Source organism: Gobio gobio (genome assembly GCF_949357685.1).
Source record: "Gobio gobio genome assembly, chromosome: 5".
In the NCBI taxonomy this organism is placed as follows: Eukaryota; Metazoa; Chordata; class Actinopteri; order Cypriniformes; family Gobionidae; genus Gobio; species Gobio gobio.
Window position 1 is genome coordinate 61,641,653 of NC_137101.1, and position 17,782 is coordinate 61,659,434.

Genomic DNA, 17,782 nt, shown 5'->3' on the forward strand with positions numbered 1-17,782 from the left:
TCATTTAGGCTATGTTTTAAAAACATAATTCAACATATAAATAATACTTTTTAATGGGCCACTTAAAATGTTTATTACAAATAAATGATTAAATCCTAAAAATGAATAAATGTAAATGAACAAAAATGTGCATTGCAATCCTTTGAAACCAGGGGGTGCTGCAGCACCCTCAGCACCCCCACTTCCCGCGCCCCTGGCACATTCTTCAGTTTTCCAACATCTTTTGTATATTTGAACCCTTTCCAGCATGGACTGTATGATTTTAAGATCCATCTTTTCACACTGAGGACGATTGAGGGACTCAAACACAACAACAAAAAAAAGCTTCAAACATTCACTGATGCTCCAGAAGGAAACACGATACATTAAGAGATGGGGGTGAAAACGATTGCACAGGATGAAGATGTACAACATTTTTCTTATTTTGTATAAATATATATATATTTTTTTATTTAGTACAGCCCTTCAGAAGCAACAGAAGATACGTAAGACAAATTTCCCAGAAGACAAATTAAGTACAATTTACCTTGATCTTCAAATTCAATAAGTTTTCACCCCCGGCTCTCAATGCATTGTGTTTCCTTCTGGAGTATCAGTGAATATTTCAACCTTTTTTAGTAGTTGTGTTTGAGTCCCTCAATCATCCTCAGATCTCAGAATCATACAGTCACTGCTGGAGAGGGTTCAAATATGCAGAAGATGCTGGAAAACTGAAGAGTTTGCAGGATCTGAAGGATTTTCTTGAAGAAGTTTGGTCAGTTTAACGGCGCAGGACAAACAAGGGACTCAAGAACATCATCACAACACCCACACACACACAGCCGTGGATCATCAGGGAACGACACACACACTCTCTCTCTCTCACACACACACACACACACACACACACACACACACACACACACACACACACACACACACACACAGCCGTGGATCATCAGCGAACGACACACACACTCACTCTCTCTCTCTCTCTCTCTCTCTCACACACACACACACACACACACACACACACACACACACACACACACACACACACAGCCGTGGATCATCAGAGAACGACACACACACTCTCTCTCTCTCTCACACACACACACAGCCGTGGATCATCAGGGAACGAAACACACACTCTCTCTCTCTCACACACACACACACACACACAGCCGTGGATCATCAGGGAACGACACACACACTCTCTCTCTCTCTCTCTCACACACACACCCACACACACACAGCCGTGGATCATCAGGGAACGACACACACACTCTCTCTCTCACACACACACACACACACACACACACAGCCGTGGATCATCAGGGAACGACACACACACTCTCTCTCTCTCTCACACACACACCCACACACACACAGCCGTGGATCATCAGGGAACGACACACACACTCTCTCTCTCACACACACACACACACACACACCCACACACACACACACACACACACACACACACAGCCGTGGATCATCAGGGAACAACACACACACACTCTCTCTCTCTCTCACACACACACCCACACACACACAGCCGTGGATCATCAGGGAACGACACACACACTCTCTCTCTCACACACACACACACACAGCCGTGGATCATCAGGGAACGACACACACACTCTCTCTCTCACACACACACACACACACACACACACAGCCGTGGATCATCAGGGAACGACACACAGTATTGAGAATTAATAGTTCATAAACCTTTGAACGGGTTATTTTAATAAATTCAGCTTTTTTTTGTCTTGTGGACGATATGTAAAAATGTTTTAAGTCAAAGATCTCAGGACAGCACTAAATAAAAAATAACATGATTCACAGATTCTGCACGCGGTTCACACACTTCTTCTTGCAGCTGTATGTCATTAACAGTAAAGAAGCTCCTCTCTAGTGTGTTTTTATAGCTAACTAACAGGCACGTGCAGAGGGGGGGGGGGGCTTTGGGTGCTCGAGCCCCTGCCCTTTTTCAAAATGAATCAAAAGTGCCCCTCTCAGACAAATATCAATGATAATATCGTGGTCAATAAAACTAAATAAATGTGATTATTATAACATGACAATGCATACAATAGTAACGAACGGCTCAAAAGTCGGACAATTTCTGTTGAGGCGTTGTCATAACGCGTTGCTATAGAGACAGAGCGACACTCGTCATAATCTGAAGACCACGCCGAATGGGGGAGGGGACAATCGAACGCTCTCCATTGACTTTGCATTGCGTGAGGCTGCATCCTTGTCATTTCGGACTTATAACAAAAAACAGAACAATGTCTAAAAGCAGATATGTGACAAAGTGTACAGCAAACAAGCTAAACAAAACCCACAACCAAAAACCCAGACGTTTTTATAAGCTATTGACCCAAAAAACGAGCGTTTAAGGACAAAAAAGTGGATACAGGCCATTGAGACAGAGCGTGTCACGTTATATTACACTCAGAACTACACACACTAGAGGGGAACGTAATCAGAGACAGAAAATATAACATATAAACCTGACATTTGGATATTTGACTTAACAGTGACAACATATTTACTGCACACATAGGCATACTGAGACATACTGAGTGTCAGGATCCCAAAATGTCCCCATTCTTCAGCTGAAGCATCACGTTTTACTGCCTTTATCCACTTTTGTCTCCTTAAACTCTCGTTTTTTTGGGTCGACAGCTTATAAAAACTTATTTCTGTGTTTTTTAGCTTGTTTGCTGTACACTTTGTCACATATATCCGCTTTTAGACATTGTTCTGTTTTTTGTTATAAGTCCGAAATGACAAGGATGCAGCCTCACACAATGCAAAGTCAATGGAGAGCGTTTGATTGCCCCCCCCCCCCCCCCGGTGTGGGCGTGGCCTAAATACGCTATATTTGAAAGTATTACACAATTCACCAATGCCCGTTTGTCATGTATAGGCTATACACCAACCAATCGTGATCTGGCAAAGCAAGTTCAAATTCCATTGGGCGATGTGAAGCGGTAATTTTCTGTTCTTATTCATAAATCGGTTGAAAATTACATGGACAGACGAACTAACGTTTGTGGAACGATTTCCTGTGGTTTGGCTCATTTTATAAATTGCATCACTGACAAAATGGATTTTAACAGACAACAAACAAATCCCTGCACAAAACCACAGCAGCAGCAAAAGTCGCATTAATGGTAAGTAGTGTTAAATTCACTTGTATTTAAGTAGCCTATATTGATACACCGTTTACTATTTCATGAAACTATCAAAACCCAAGTGCCACTGGCTCCTACAGGCCTATTATGTGAAGTGTAGGCTGGCGAAATGGTTACGTGAAAGGACTTTAATATACTATTTTTGAATATTATGCAGCATTATGAAATAAGTCTCTTATGTTCATCAAGCCTGCATTTATTTGATAAAAAACAGCAATATTGCAAAATATATTAAAATAATGGTTTCTATTTTAAAATAATTTAAAATATAATTTATTCCTGTGATCACAGCTGGATTTTCAGCATCATTACTCCACTCTTCAGTGTCACATGATCATTCAGAAATCATTCTAATAAGAGGATTTAATGTCAATGATGGAAACTGTGATACTCTTTTCAAGATTCTTTGATTAATAAAAAGTTAAAAAGAACACAATGTAATAATATTTCGCAATATTAGGCTACTGTTTTTTCTGTATTTTTGATTAAGTAAATGCAGGCTTGATGAGCATATATGAAGGACATATATATATACACACACATACATATACATATATATATATATACATGTATGTATTAGGGATGGGCGATATGGACTTAAAAATGTATCCCAATATTTTCTAGTATTTATTGCGATAACGATATCAATGACGATAAATGTAGTATCATTCCCCATGTTTTTGGATACAAGTGAGAGCTGCATGCATTCTTGAGAGTCTCAGAAAAACAAACAATGACCTAAAGTAAAATGTACATGTCATCAAATAGGCTCCTATAATACATAAAATATATATATATTTATATATATATATATATATTTTTTTTTTTATGTAAAATTCCACAGCAGCCTTTTCAGAAATGGAAAAGTTGCAGATATAATTGTCTTCTGTAAAAGTGCAGGTAATGTTTAAATAGTGCAACTGTGCTAAAAAACATCACACAATACAAACAATAATAATTTTGAAATCAATGACAAATTTTACATGTAAACCAATTCTGTATTTATTCATACACTCATGGTGCAAACAGTGGTAAAAATAGCAGAAACAGCAAAAGTAATTATCCCAAAAATGTCTTCAGATTACAAAAAAGTTGAAAATAATGATTTAATGATAGAACTTCAGTAATTTGAGTTGATAAGATAATACCACGAATTCTTCTACTAATAAAAATTAACTGCAGTAAGGAATAATGAGCTTCTGGGTTCATGAATATTAATCACGTTGTCAGCGCTCATTCTAACTGATTTGCTGAAATCAAAACATGCACAGTAATAGGTGCACGCCAGCCAATGAGATTCCCGTTTGTGCATTCGTTTCTTCCTGTTCATGAAAGGCTGAATAATTCCAAATAAACGCCATTATTTTACAGGAAAATACAACAAAGGATATTGTTTATATGTCAATTCTGTGTGGTATAAGACTCTCTCGCTCTCTCTTTGAGTGTGTGTGAAACACTGAGCGCTCTCAGTCGCGCGCCTTACACTAGTGTTTACTGTGTGTTAAATACACTGCGCATTTATTGAGATTAACTGAAATAATGTGCTTTACCGATCGATTGAGAAAGAGCGATTCTCTTAAGCGCTCAGTCCAAGTGCTCAGCGCGTGAAAATACATCTGTATGTCCAGGTTCAGATTGCTCCCATCACGCGCGGCGCTTAGGGCACTGAGTGCTGAGGGGGCACCACAAGAAAATTCTCTCTCCAACCCCGGTTCAGCTATACAAATTGATGAACGCAGCCACCGCGGCCATCATAAAGTAATAACGCTTAGGGCATCAAGAGACGGCCAGCGGCGGCACTGTGCGGATGGGTCGCGCCATCAGGCTTTATCGTTATTATCGCGGGAAGACAAATTCTTATCGTGGGGAGAATTTTTATCGGTATATCGCAAACGATAAGATATCGCCCATCCCCAATATGTATATATATATATATATATATATATATATATATATATATATATATATATATGTATATATATATATATATATATATATATATATATATATATATTTACATATTGCCCCTTTTTTACATTTGAGCCCCTGCCCCTGACGAACTCTCTGCACGGCCCTGCTAACTAACAAACTGTGAACATTGAATAACTTTCCTAGGGTAAATGCAATGTTGTTCTCAAGCTGTTTTATTGTTGTCTTTCCGCGGTTGAAACACTGATTAAGCTATAGTGAAACACAAAAATAATTCACTATATTTTGAGACAAAGGTCTTGAATTTGGTAATTAATTTGACAGTTTTTCAATAATGGCAGATTGTGTAAAAGATGGTATTCGGGGTAAAAGGCTGACTTTTCCATGACCTGGTTACATTTACATTTGGCAGACACTTTTATCCAAAGCGACTTACACAGGAACGCACACTTATTACAGAGACGATTCCCCTGGAGCAACATGGAGTAACATTTGCAGTGGTGGTGGCGACTGGCTGTGTATCAGTTCAGTGGTTTAACCCACTAGACCTCCATCTTAGATTCATATCAAAATATAAATATCAAATATTAAGTTGGGTGTCAACCTTAGAGATAACCATCATATTTACAATGAAATATAAAAATATGTTATTAATCATATAATATAATATAATATAATATAATATAATATAATATAATATAATATAATATAATATAATATAATATAATATAATATTTATTGTTACTACTGTAAAGCTATATTCAATTGTTATGGAATTTTTAAACAATTTTGTTTCTGTATTTTTAAAATGAACATATTTTAATGGCAGTATATTTATGAATCAACATTAAATGATATTACTTTAGATAAAGTATAATCCCACACTGGATCCTGTGTTTTTCACAGCTAGATTGTGCAAGCAGCGCACAGTCTATGACAGTGATTCACAACCCTTTTCTGGCCACGGTTTTGATAAGTAAAAAATCCCACGGGACACCACTAAGTTATGTGTTTAACCTTTATTCTCCTCAAAATTATGTTGAAAAGTCACTGTTAAAATGGGAAAATTTTCTTGATATGTTGAATAGCCAACAATACATTGTATGGGTCAAAATTATACATTTTTCTTTTATGCCAAAAATCATTAGGATATTAAGATCATGTTCCATGAAGATATTTTGTAAATTTCCTACTGTAAATATATCAAATGTATTAGTATTAGTAGTAGTAATCAGGACTTCATTTGGACAACTTTAAAGGAGATTTTCACAATATTTAGACTTTTTTTGGGAGATTTTCAAATATTGTCCTATCCTAATACATCAATGGAAAGATTACTTATTCATGTATACATCTCAATAAAAAAAAAGGACCCTTATGACTGGTTTTGTGGTCCACATATTCACTAAAGGCTACCTTTATTTTGATCAAAACTACAGCTGAAAACAGTAACATTGTGAAAAGTTATTTCACATTTTAATAATTTTTCTGTATTAATATTACTTCAGACTTCAGTGTCAAATAATCATTCAGAAATCATTTTAATATGCTGTTCAATAGTCAGAAATGTTTCTTATCACTGCTGAAAAATGTTGTGTGGAAAGTACAAAATATATATATATATATATATATATATATATATATATATATATATATATATATATATATATATATATATATATATATATATATATATATATATATATATATAGTGTGACGTTATGCACTTCCCAGAGAAGCAGACAGGAGACTAGAATCCGGTATTCAAACACCCAACGGGCTGTGTTTTATTTCCTGAACGTGTACAACCTAAAACACGGGTATCAGGAGGTGTCTTAACTTTCCAAAAAGAACAAAACGCCAGAGAGATCGAGACTAACTCCTCGCCGCCACTCAACTCACTCTTTTTAAGCGTTCCGCCCCCCTTCTCTATTTCCATCCCGGACACCTCCCCCCAACAGCACGTGAATCAAGTAAGCCTATAATGGAGAATAAACAGCGTCAGCGCCACAATATATATATATATATATATATATATATATATATATATATATATATATATATATATATATATATATATATATATATAGAAGATTAGTTTAAATAACCTGTACAGTCTTAATATTCTACACAGTATTGTTATTTTTGTAAATGTAACTTTTATTAACGATTCTTAAATATATTTACTGGAAAACAAGATATAAATGGTCAATTCAAGTTTTTTTTCCCCCCAATGTCCCAATGTATATATTTATTCCTCTGGCTTTAATGACATTAATCACACTTCAGTTCTAAATAAACTATTGTAAAAATATTTCAAACGTATTTGCTATTTGAATATATTCTAGTCTAATAATGCTGATAATGTACTCACCTGGACAATCCCGATTCTTCTATGATAGCAGCCGATGACTGTTTGTCTTGAAAAATAATGATTGAAAAAGAAAGGTTTGATGATTATCGAATATTAGTCAAGTTATTAAAAACACAATAAAAATGTTTTTGTGCATTCTATATTATACTAGCACTAAACTGAAAAATGGTTCAATTTAATTTTCCTAATGAGCAATTTGTGAACACTGATCACCATAATGGCGAGTTTTTTTTTTTTTTTGCTTGACAAAATTACACTCAAACCACAATCAATGAATCTTAACTTGGGTGTTCTGAGTAAGCAGGGAATAGTATGCGAATAGTATAGATTGCTAGATTTTTACAATTGAGTTAAGACATTAAGTAAAGTTAACTAAAAGTGTTAGTTAGAATCACTGTTGGATTTTACAGTCATCTATGCAGGATCTATTATTAATGCTTTTTTCAGTCAAATATTACAAATCAAGTCTTTGTAAATATATTTGTGTTATAGAAGGAAATAGACTTACTGTTATTCTGGTTTCCTCTTGAATCTGCTTTTGTCTGCAGCTGCAGAAAGACTCTTCATTGGTTTTTATAGTGTCCAACTGTTGCACCTCCCCATAAAGTAAAAAAAAAAAAAAAAAAAAAAACACTAGGCTTGGAAAGTTTTACTATCTTTATATATTCCAGTAACTGTAAGGCTTTAAAAGACGTGGCCAGGCATCTGCAGACCATCAATGCCACATCTATTAGAGATTATAAACGGACGAGATTATTAAACAACATCACAATTCAAATGATAAATTAATTGAAAATATTACTACTAATATAAATATTAAAGAGACAGGATGGTCTTAAAATGTTTTATTATAGATACATTTTTTTATTATAGTGGTGGCCAAAATTATTAGAACACTTGGCATGGGATGACATTAGTGTTGAAGATCTCAGAGGAAATATATTGACACTATGCCAGAGAGATGTGCTGCAAAAGCTGGACATACCAAATATTAAAGTTAAAAGTGTATAAAAACTGTACGACTCACTTCACCTGATATAGGATGGTCAGAGCAACTATCTGCATGTTTCATGAGCATTATGAAATTAAATCATGCTTTGGAGGCAAAAGTAAGCTGCGGTTTCATTTGCTGAATTACCAAACTTTTGCCCTTCCACCCTCAGGAGTTTCTCGAGTCGAACTTGCATTGCACAAGGATTAATATCAATATATTACATCTTAAAATGTTTCACTTTCGCTTTTCCTTTCCTGTAAAGACAAGGCTTTATAAGAACTGATTAACTGTTGACAGGCTTTTCACTTTCACTTTCCTGTTCCAGTAAACGGGAGAATTTATACAACAGGCTTACAACCAACCGGCTGTTGGATCCTGACCCTGGTATTGTTCCCACAACACACACACAGGCCTTAAAGTCTCTATTAATAAGCTGGTGAATGAGGCTTCAATTTCACTTTCTGTTCCAGTAAATGAGAGGCTTTATGTGAAGAGACTTGCTGTTTTGGAGCCTGTAATTATGAGCTGAGGAAACCAGTCAGGTGTGTTTGATTAGGAGACAAAATGTGCATTGTTGGGGGTCTAATAACACGTGTACAAGCTAATGAAGGTCATCAGGATCACTAGAAAGTTTGAGGCAGGGGAGTTTGATCAGGGTTTGAGCTAAACTCTGCAGGAAAGTGGATTCAAGTGCCTTAACTTGTCCCCACAACTTTAGTGTGAGATATGTGCAAAATATGTTTTTTTTTTAACATAATTGCTGCATATTTTGTTTCTTTTCTCTTATTCTTGGCTGTCATTATTCTTGTTTGTTTATCACATCCACCATCATTAGTCAACATGTCGACATTTGTTTATTTTTGTACATTAAGACAGGCAGGGTCCTGCTCTCCAGTGGCAGCTTGCTCTGCAGGTATTCCCCACATGCGATGTATCCCTGGAGTACTTGGTCCAGAAAGGGCTTCAGCAGCTGTATAAATATTGACAACAACACACTGGTATAGTTCCCTTTCGAAAGGGAACTCGCGCTGCGTCAGCTTCGACGCTTCGGGGAACGCCTCCGGCGTGACAGGTGCCTGAAATCACATTGAATCACGTCAATTCCATTGACCGGCGACAGCCTCTGATGTCATCAAGGTGCGACCAGGAGGTATATAAGGGCGCCTTGCCAACATGACAGTATCTCTTCGTCTTCAGTGACTGTTTTGCCTGGATCCTGAACGTCAAGCAAATACCAAGCTATGAAGTGTGCAGAGAAACAGCGCCACTTCCGCAGGTGCGCAGAGCCGTGTACCAGGTATCTTACACCTGACGACACTCACACGCTCTGTGTATACTGTCTGGGGGAAGAGCATGCACGGGAGGTTCTCGAGGGAGCCTCCTGTGCGAACTGCGAGCGTTTTCCGTTGAGAACGCTCCGCTCTCGTTTGGCTCTCTTCTCGAGGGGAGAGAGTTCAGCAGCTGGGAGCGGATGGTTGAGGAGTCGAGTGAAGTGTTTGAGGCTTCTCAACCACCTTGTCCCATGTATGGGGAGCTGGTGGAGGTTATGGAGCGCGCCGTGGGCAGATTGCATCTGCCTTGGCGGCGCGCTAGGGGAGATGACGTTCGTCTGAGTAGACTGGATGACCGTTATCTCCCCGCCCGTGACCAGCCAGCTCTCGGGAGTCTTCCATTCTTTCCTGATCTCCATTATGAGATTGCGAGAGGATGGAAGAAGCCCTATTCAGCGCGAGTCCATCGGCGTCAGCGGGCTAATTTTGCTGACGTCGAGGGATTACCGGAAGCTGGATATGTGTCGCTGCCGCCCGTTGACGAGACGTTTGCAAACTACCTCGCTTCCGGGCGGCCATCGACACTAAGGGCTCCCACCCTGCCGTCAGATCCCCTTAGGACAACATCACGTATGAACGGCAGGGCATACATGTCGGCGGGTCATGCTGGGGCGGCTTTACACACGATGGGAGTGTTACAAGCCTACCAGGCAGATCTGCTGAAGGACCTCGATCAGGGGGTGGGACTAACCCCTGACGCGGTGGCCGAGTTGCGCCGCACCACTGATCTCTCTCTTAGGGCCACCAAGCAAACAGCTTTCGCCATCGGTCGTTCGATGGCGGCTATGGTGGCCACGGAGAGACATCTGTGGCTGAACCTGGCGGACATCGCGGGGAAAGAGAGAGCCTTTCTCCTCGATGCCCCGGTCTCGCCCTCTGAACTGTTTGGCACCTCCGTAGAGGCGGTGGTGGATAAGTTCAGGGAGGCGAGGACGCGCTCGGCAGCATTTAAAACCTGCATCCCGCGGAGGTCCGGGACCGCGCCCAGGCAGTCGGGTGTCCCTGGTCCGTCCCAGCCTGAGGGCCGGAGACAGGAACAGAGAACCAGTGTTGCCTCTCGAGCGCCCCCACGGAGGGTTATGGCGCAGAGGAGGCGGGACACCCGCTTCAAAAAGAGGAAGGAAGCTGGAGCTGGCAACCGGGACCAGCGTAGGCAGCGGACTCCGCCCCCGAGGGGACGCAGGTGAACGCTGCCTTTTTCCCTTCCTCTGGAAGAAGTTTTTCCCCGGGCGCTTTTAACATCAGGCCGGTGGGCCTATGATGAGCAGAAATGTAAGAATTCTGACGGCCCGCCTGGCTTGGTTGTGAGAGCGCCCCCCTCAGGATGGCGGGCGGATAATAGCCTATGGCTGGCTGGAAGCACCGCTGGGAGCGATTGGTGAGTCCCCTCGCTGAGGGTGAAACATTTTCAAAACTATGTTTTTCAGAACTCCTATACCTTCGCTCGCCTGAGAGGTTTTTTGGGGAAATTTGGATCGCCGCTGGATCTTCGCAGGGGCAGCTCCCCGTGAGTAAGCTAAGAACGATCTTCTTTGCAACATTGTGATGGTTGTGTGTGAATACTTCACTTTCTGCTAGAGAGTTTGCTGCCTCTCCGTGCTATATTTTCCCCATTGTTTGGGTAACTGAATCGCGCTCTCGCCTGAGGGCTTGTAGTGTAAGGGGTGAGCTGTGTTTTTTCCTAGCGTAAAGTGAAAAGTAGCTGAAGACCGGGTACGCGCTAATGCACGAGCTGTAGTGAGATCTGCGCCCAGCTCTGCGGGGCTTTGGAAAAGGGTTTTTTTGGGGCCTCATTGTGTAATATTAGAGGTGATAATATTTCTTTCCCGGGCCCTGAGTAGATCTAGTGCGGACCTATGTCGCACCACTTGGCCTAGGCTTTGTCAAGGATGGGGGCGTTCCCTTTTAATAAAGGTGTTTGCCCCTGGCCTGTCTTTTTATTTAAGAACATGGCGTTGTTTATGCATCCTTGTTTCAGCCTCCTCTGTTACAGAGTCGTCAGGCCAAGGCCCGCCCCCTTCTCTGCGTTCTGGGGTCACGTGTAATGCAGACGAGGATGTTGCAGGAGACAGCGACTTTGCCAGTAGTCGTGGGGTGGAATTAAGCGTCTTTCGCCGGTTTGCGACTAGACTTTATCTGCTGTTTCCGCCTTTCGGAGCTTGGTGGCCGCCATCTGCTGGCGGCCCATGGCCTCTTCCTGGAGGATGGTACGGCCGGTGGTTTTTCACATTTCTGTGATATTGTTCCCTTGCTTTATGTCTCTGCTTCACCTCCTTTAGGGCCCGGGTTGAGCAGAACATCGGATAATCCTTCTGTCTGTACGGTTCTGGTCGGATGCTCCCCTGAGGCCCGAGCATTGCCAATGGCTGACGCCCTCGCAATCAAGGTTGGCCGCTGCATGGAAAGAAAGACAGCCGCCCCGATGCAGGTGACGTAAGTTGTACTCCCCTCGCTTTAGAGGGTCTTTGCTGAGCACTTCTGCTGAGTACACTGCTGTTGGCAATGTGATTAGGTCCATGTTTGTAGGCACTGCCCAAGAGACTGCGCCGTCCTGGGGGCCCTAGGACACGACGAAGCAGGTTGTCCCTAGCTGCCTCTGGGATGGAGCCAGCCCCAGGTGCGGGCATAGGAGCCAGCTGGCTCTGAGTGGCCAGCTTGGACGGTCTGGGCAGTTGGACTTCAGGACAGGTAGTAGGCGTTAACCGGCCTCCTTGCAGGAAAGTCCCGACACTATGGCCCATGAGTGGGCCTCGGAGGCTCTTCTCCACTGGTGTCGACGTCAGCAGTGACCCGTCATTGGCCCTGGGGATGAGTCCCCAGGTGTTAACTGGATTTCCAGGCCTTCGTCAGCAGCAGACAGCTGCCGTCAGCCCAGGTAGCAGCAGCCAGCCTTCTTAGAGTTTCGGCAGGATCCTTGGAATCTGAAGCAGACCCCCTATTCGAGGGGACAGGTCCTGCCAGGCCTCCCTGAGGGGTAGGCTCCCAGTCTGGGTTTCCTTCGCTCAGGAGTTAGGCCCTGTTTGGCCTCCCTGAGAGCCTGCTGTGGTCAGCAGGCACTGCTTGGTCTCCCCTGAGGGGGCACCATAGGCATTAAGTCCCTCGACGGCTGGTACGAGCTGCTGAATAGGTGGTAGGCGCTACTGGGCCTCCCTATGGGCCTGCTGTGGGGTAAGCAGGCCCACTTGACCTCCTCTGCGGATGGCGTTCCTGGGCCCCAGTCACTGGATGGCTAGCACGAGTGTTAGTAGGTAGTAGGCCTCATCCGGCCTCCCTGAGTGATCTCCCTGGAGGCAAACTCCCGGTTCCCAGCCACTGTGGCGGTGAGCATGAAGTGCTATGAGTAGCACCTTCTGCTATCAGGTGGTAGGCATGGTGGCCTCCCTAACGATGAGCTCACGGTTCCCGGTCGCTGTGGTAATGAGCATGGAGCGCTATGGATAAGCACTTTTCTGCCGTTGGTTGGTAGGCTCTGTGGCCTCCCTGACGACGAGCTCTCGGTTCCCGGTCGCCGTAGCAATGAGCATGGAATGTTACGAGTAGCATGTCCTGCTATCAGTTGGTAGGCACTGTTGCCTCCCTGAGGGCGAGCTCCCGGCTTCCGGTCGACTATGGTGAGCGTGATGTGCTATGAGTAGCACGTTTTGCTTTCAGTTGGTAGGCACGGTTGCCTTCCTGAAAGAGAGCTCCCGATTCTCAGGCGCTGAGACAACTGGCGAAACAAAAAGCTAGGCGTGGCATGCTCTGCTATCAGGTGGTAGGCATTGTTGCCTCCCTGAAAACGAGCCCCTGTTTCTCAGGCGCGAGAGTGAGACGGTTAGCGAAGCACGACGGACGGCATGCTCTGCTACCAGGTGGAGGCATTGCGCCTCCCTGGAATCGTTCCCCGGTCCCCAGTTTCGGTAACGGATCGTAGCATGGGCTGCTATCAGGCAAAGCTGCACGGGCTTCCCTGAGGGGATTCGCTTTGGAGTAGTAGGCCCACGTGGCCTCCTCTGAGGGCACGCTCTGGTCTCGTGGTTCCTGGATAAATCCAGTCAATGAGCAGAGGCCGGCTCCCCGGCCGCTGTGGTGTGCATAAAGTGCTATAAGTGGCACTTTTTGCTATCAGGTGGTAGGCATGGTACCTCCCTGAAAGCGAGCTCCCGGTCCCCAGCCGCTGTGGTGAGCTTGAAGCGCTATGAGTAGCACATTCAGTTTGGAAAACTGTGAGTGCCCGATGTCTTGCAGTTGGTAGGCCCGCTTGGCCTCCCTGATTAAGCGAGTCCCTGGTCTTCCCAGCAACCTCGAGGGCTAGCACGACTGCGATCAGGTATCAGGCCCGTTTGGCCTTCCTGAGGACGAGCGCTGCTTTGGATGCGCGAGCGGTCTATCAGGTTACCAGGTGGAGGCCTCTCTCGGCCTCCCTGGGGGACGAGTTCCCTAGGCGGGAACACACAACTGGCTTTTTTGCTGACAGCTAGTGGCTACCCGCTATCAGGCACCGGCCTCTGGCCGTTTGCGAGACCTGAAGGCGGTGTTCTTACCCTAGCACGACGAAGTGTCACTGCGGCTATGTGGTCCCGACAGGACGGGACCTTCATAGTAGGCCTACGGCATGGTTGCCTACCGGGCAGGCTTATGAGCTCCTCTCAAACGAGGGTCTATTGTGAGCTTACAGCCTCCTGGGGCTGATCTATTGGTGGTAGGTCCCGAGGGGCCCCTCCCGATATATTCAGCCTATAAGGCCTTTGGCCTCCTAAGCACGTTTTAAAATAAGTGCTTGGTAGATCCGAGGATCGAGCGGCTTGACTCCCCTCGCTAGCAAGGGTTTGAAAAGCACTTCGCTGAGCGCTGCTCTCCGGGATAACCCGTCTCTGAGGTCCGGCTAGTCGGTGATGCTGCCCTTTCTTGCAGCACCCTAGCGGGATGTCTCTTCGGAGGCGAGTACCAGAGGCTCTGTACTGTCAACCCTACAGACAGGGTTGACCGTATTACGTGTCCCATACTAGACTGGGTCACCTGGTCAGGTCTCCCTGGTGGCATTCGGTGATAATTACCCGAATAGTGACTGGCATAGGGTTCCCTCGTAGTTCCCTTGCCACGCTCCCTTAAAGGAACCCCTTCTGAGTCTAATGGGTTGGTTCCAGGCCTTTGAGCAAGGCCTGGGAAGGAACTCATGTGTGTGAAGGTTTCCTTCTCAGGCGATAAGCTTGGGCTTTGACCGTAGGGGGCGCTGTCACTGACAGCCTAACGTGACCAGAAGGGGAGTGGTTCAGGCATTTCAGCAAGATTTGCTTGTCTTGACAGTTGTCACTGCCAGTGGGCATGCACTCCCGTCGGCATGGCGGCGTTGGTATATCGTTCCCCGTAGCGTCGAAGCTGACGCAGCGCGAGTTCCCTTTCGAAAGGGAACGTCTCAGGTTACGAATGTAACCATTGTTCCCTGAGAACAGGGAACGAGACGCTGCGTCGCTGTGCCATGCCACAGGGCCTGCCTGCCGAAAACAGTCCCTTCAGACGATTAGATACTGTCATGTTGGCAAGGCGCCCTTATATACCTCCTGGTCGCACCTTGATGACATCAGAGGCTGTCGCCGGTCAATGGAATTGACGTGATTCAATGTGATTTCAGGCACCTGTCACGCCGGAGGCGTTCCCCGTAGCGTCGAAGCTGACGCAGCGTCTCGTTCCCTGTTCTCAGGGAACAATGGTTACATTCGTAACCTGAGACGTTGTGCTCCTTTATCATTGACAATAAAATGGCTTTGGTCCAAAAGTTAACTAATTTTAAACCACTCACATGGTGTTGAGGATGCTCCTGTCTGAATCTATCTGCCACTCGACCCACATACATGTCTCTTGCAGGCAGCAGTTTGTCTCCCTTGAGTTCGAGACCTGCCAGGGTCCTGGGGATTGGTGGCAGGAGTTCTGGCTTCACAAAGCATGCAAGGAAGTTGGTGAAAACCTGCAGTTGCTTGTCACGCAACTTGTGTAAGGGTTGCTGATCAACAAACGGAGCTAGGACGCTGCTTGTATACATACCTCTATTGTTGATTAGCTGAGTGCTCTCCACCTGTGTCAATTATCTGAACGTGCTTAAAACATCATTGTTGATTAGCTGAGTGCTCTCCACCTGTGTCAATTATCTGAACGTGCTTCTCCCGAACTTAGTTACTTAAACATCATTAAGAGCAGTCAGATTGTCCTGCACATGTTCTCCCACTCTTGCTTCAAGGTTGTGGGGTTCAGGGGGGCCGCCATCAAGGTCTTCCTCATCCTCTGCCTCAGTGATGTCCCCGTTGAGAAGAGCGAGATTGTGAAGCACAGCGCAGCACGCGTCCACCTCAGACACGAAGGCAGGGCTCACCTTTAAGGCCTTGAAGACAATGGAGCGCCAGCTTGTCTTCATCATGCCAAAGGTTCGCTCTACTATGCTTCGTGCACGGGAGTGCTCGCTGTTGAAACGAGCCTGCACAGGTTTCTGCACAGGCTCTCTGTATGGGGTGATGAGGCAGACGGGTGCACTTAGGCAAGGACCTAATCTGCACCATCCCCAAGGATGCACTTGCCTACAGGTGGATAAAGGCTGCCAGCATACACAGGGCTGTTCCTCAGCACCCTGGCATCATGCACAGACCCAGGATATCCCACAAAGACATCAAGGAATTTCCCTCGGTGATCAGTGATGGCCTGGAGTTGGATGGAAGTATATAGCTTCCTGTTGTAGTAACAGTGGGAGTTATTTGCTGGAGGTTTAATTCAGACATGACATCAACTGCTCTGCTGAAAGCTGGTGACCCAGCCAGCTGTGCAAATCCTGCATCCACTGCCTCCAGGTCATCTCCGGTTGGAAAACAAATCGCCCTCCTCAAAATTCCCATGATGGCCTTGCTCACTCTGTGCACAATGTCATGCACAGAGGTCTCAGGGATAGCGAAGGTCTGTGACACCACCCTGTATGATGCTGCATGCAGTTTCTGCCCTTCACCCACATCCTTAGTGTCCTGGTCTATGACTGCCATAAAAATTCCACAGGACCTCAGCAGTAGTAGGTGAAAGAAAGACCAAAATGATCTATCCAAATCCAGTCATAACTATGTTTGGAAACCTTAAGACTGATGTAAACTACACACATCCATTTCATACTTATTCAGAGAAATAAGTATTCTCAGTGACAGCTATTTGTAATCCAACATCTTACACAGAATCAGCTGTTAATGAACAAATGAATGAACAGTTAAATCTTTTCCCATCATGTTTGGTTTCTATTTGTTTAGAATATTGCCAAGGGTATTCTGATGGTGGTTTGGAAAGTGAGAAATGCATTGGTAAACTTTAAAGACACTTTAAAGACTTCTAACTGTGTACAGTATGCAAATGAGTTCCAGAGGAGAAAGGAGGGTGAGTCTCACTGTTGACCCCCTCTGATGCCAGCAGCCAATTGCAACACTGGAATGGAGAAGCGCCAAATTGCTATCTCCTATTCGGAAAAGGATAAAGGTACCCTTTCAACAGACACACCTTGTTCTGAGTCTCCCTTCAAGAGAGACATAACAGATACACCAAGTTCTGAGTCTCCCTTCAAGAGAGACATAACAGATACACCGTAATGTTCTGAGTCTCCCCAGCAAGGATGAGACAAACAGTTCACCAAGTTCTGAGTCTGTCCGGCGAGGATGCGACTGTGACAGAGCAACCAAGTTCTGAGTCTCTGGTTAATCCAGAGAGACAACAAAAGATCTGAGGATCTGAGTCTACAGCTTGTGAGGCAGCAACAGATACGAACACGTTCTGAGCCTCCAGCCTGTGAGGAAAGAGACATTAACAACCACTACGTTCAGCGTTTTAGTCCAGCGAGACGACTACAGCACGTCCCGAGTCTCCATGCCAGAGAGACCAAGTCCTGAGTGTCTGACCCACAGAGTCAGAAGACACACAGAGACATTTGCAACAAGGTTAAGCTCAGGAGAGCAAACCTTCACTT

General features: G+C 44.4%; 1 protein-coding gene across 5 annotated transcripts in view; it reads right to left on the bottom strand.

Moving 5' to 3' along the window:
* Positions 1–17,782, bottom strand: part of LOC307126082 (uncharacterized protein) — a 148,402-nt gene that overhangs the window by 21,736 nt on the left and 108,884 nt on the right. For 3 of the 5 annotated variants that reach the window (XM_079816458.1, XM_079816456.1, XM_079816457.1), the window contains exons 3-5: positions 8,003–8,089; positions 7,495–7,540; positions 7,023–7,099 (exon numbers count right to left, since the gene is read on the bottom strand). The gene's annotated coding sequence lies outside the window, so the exon portion shown is untranslated. The remainder of the gene's footprint in view (positions 1–7,022; positions 7,100–7,494; positions 7,541–8,002; positions 8,090–17,782) is intronic. The other 2 variants (XM_079816455.1, XM_079816454.1) reach the window with 1 other exon arrangement.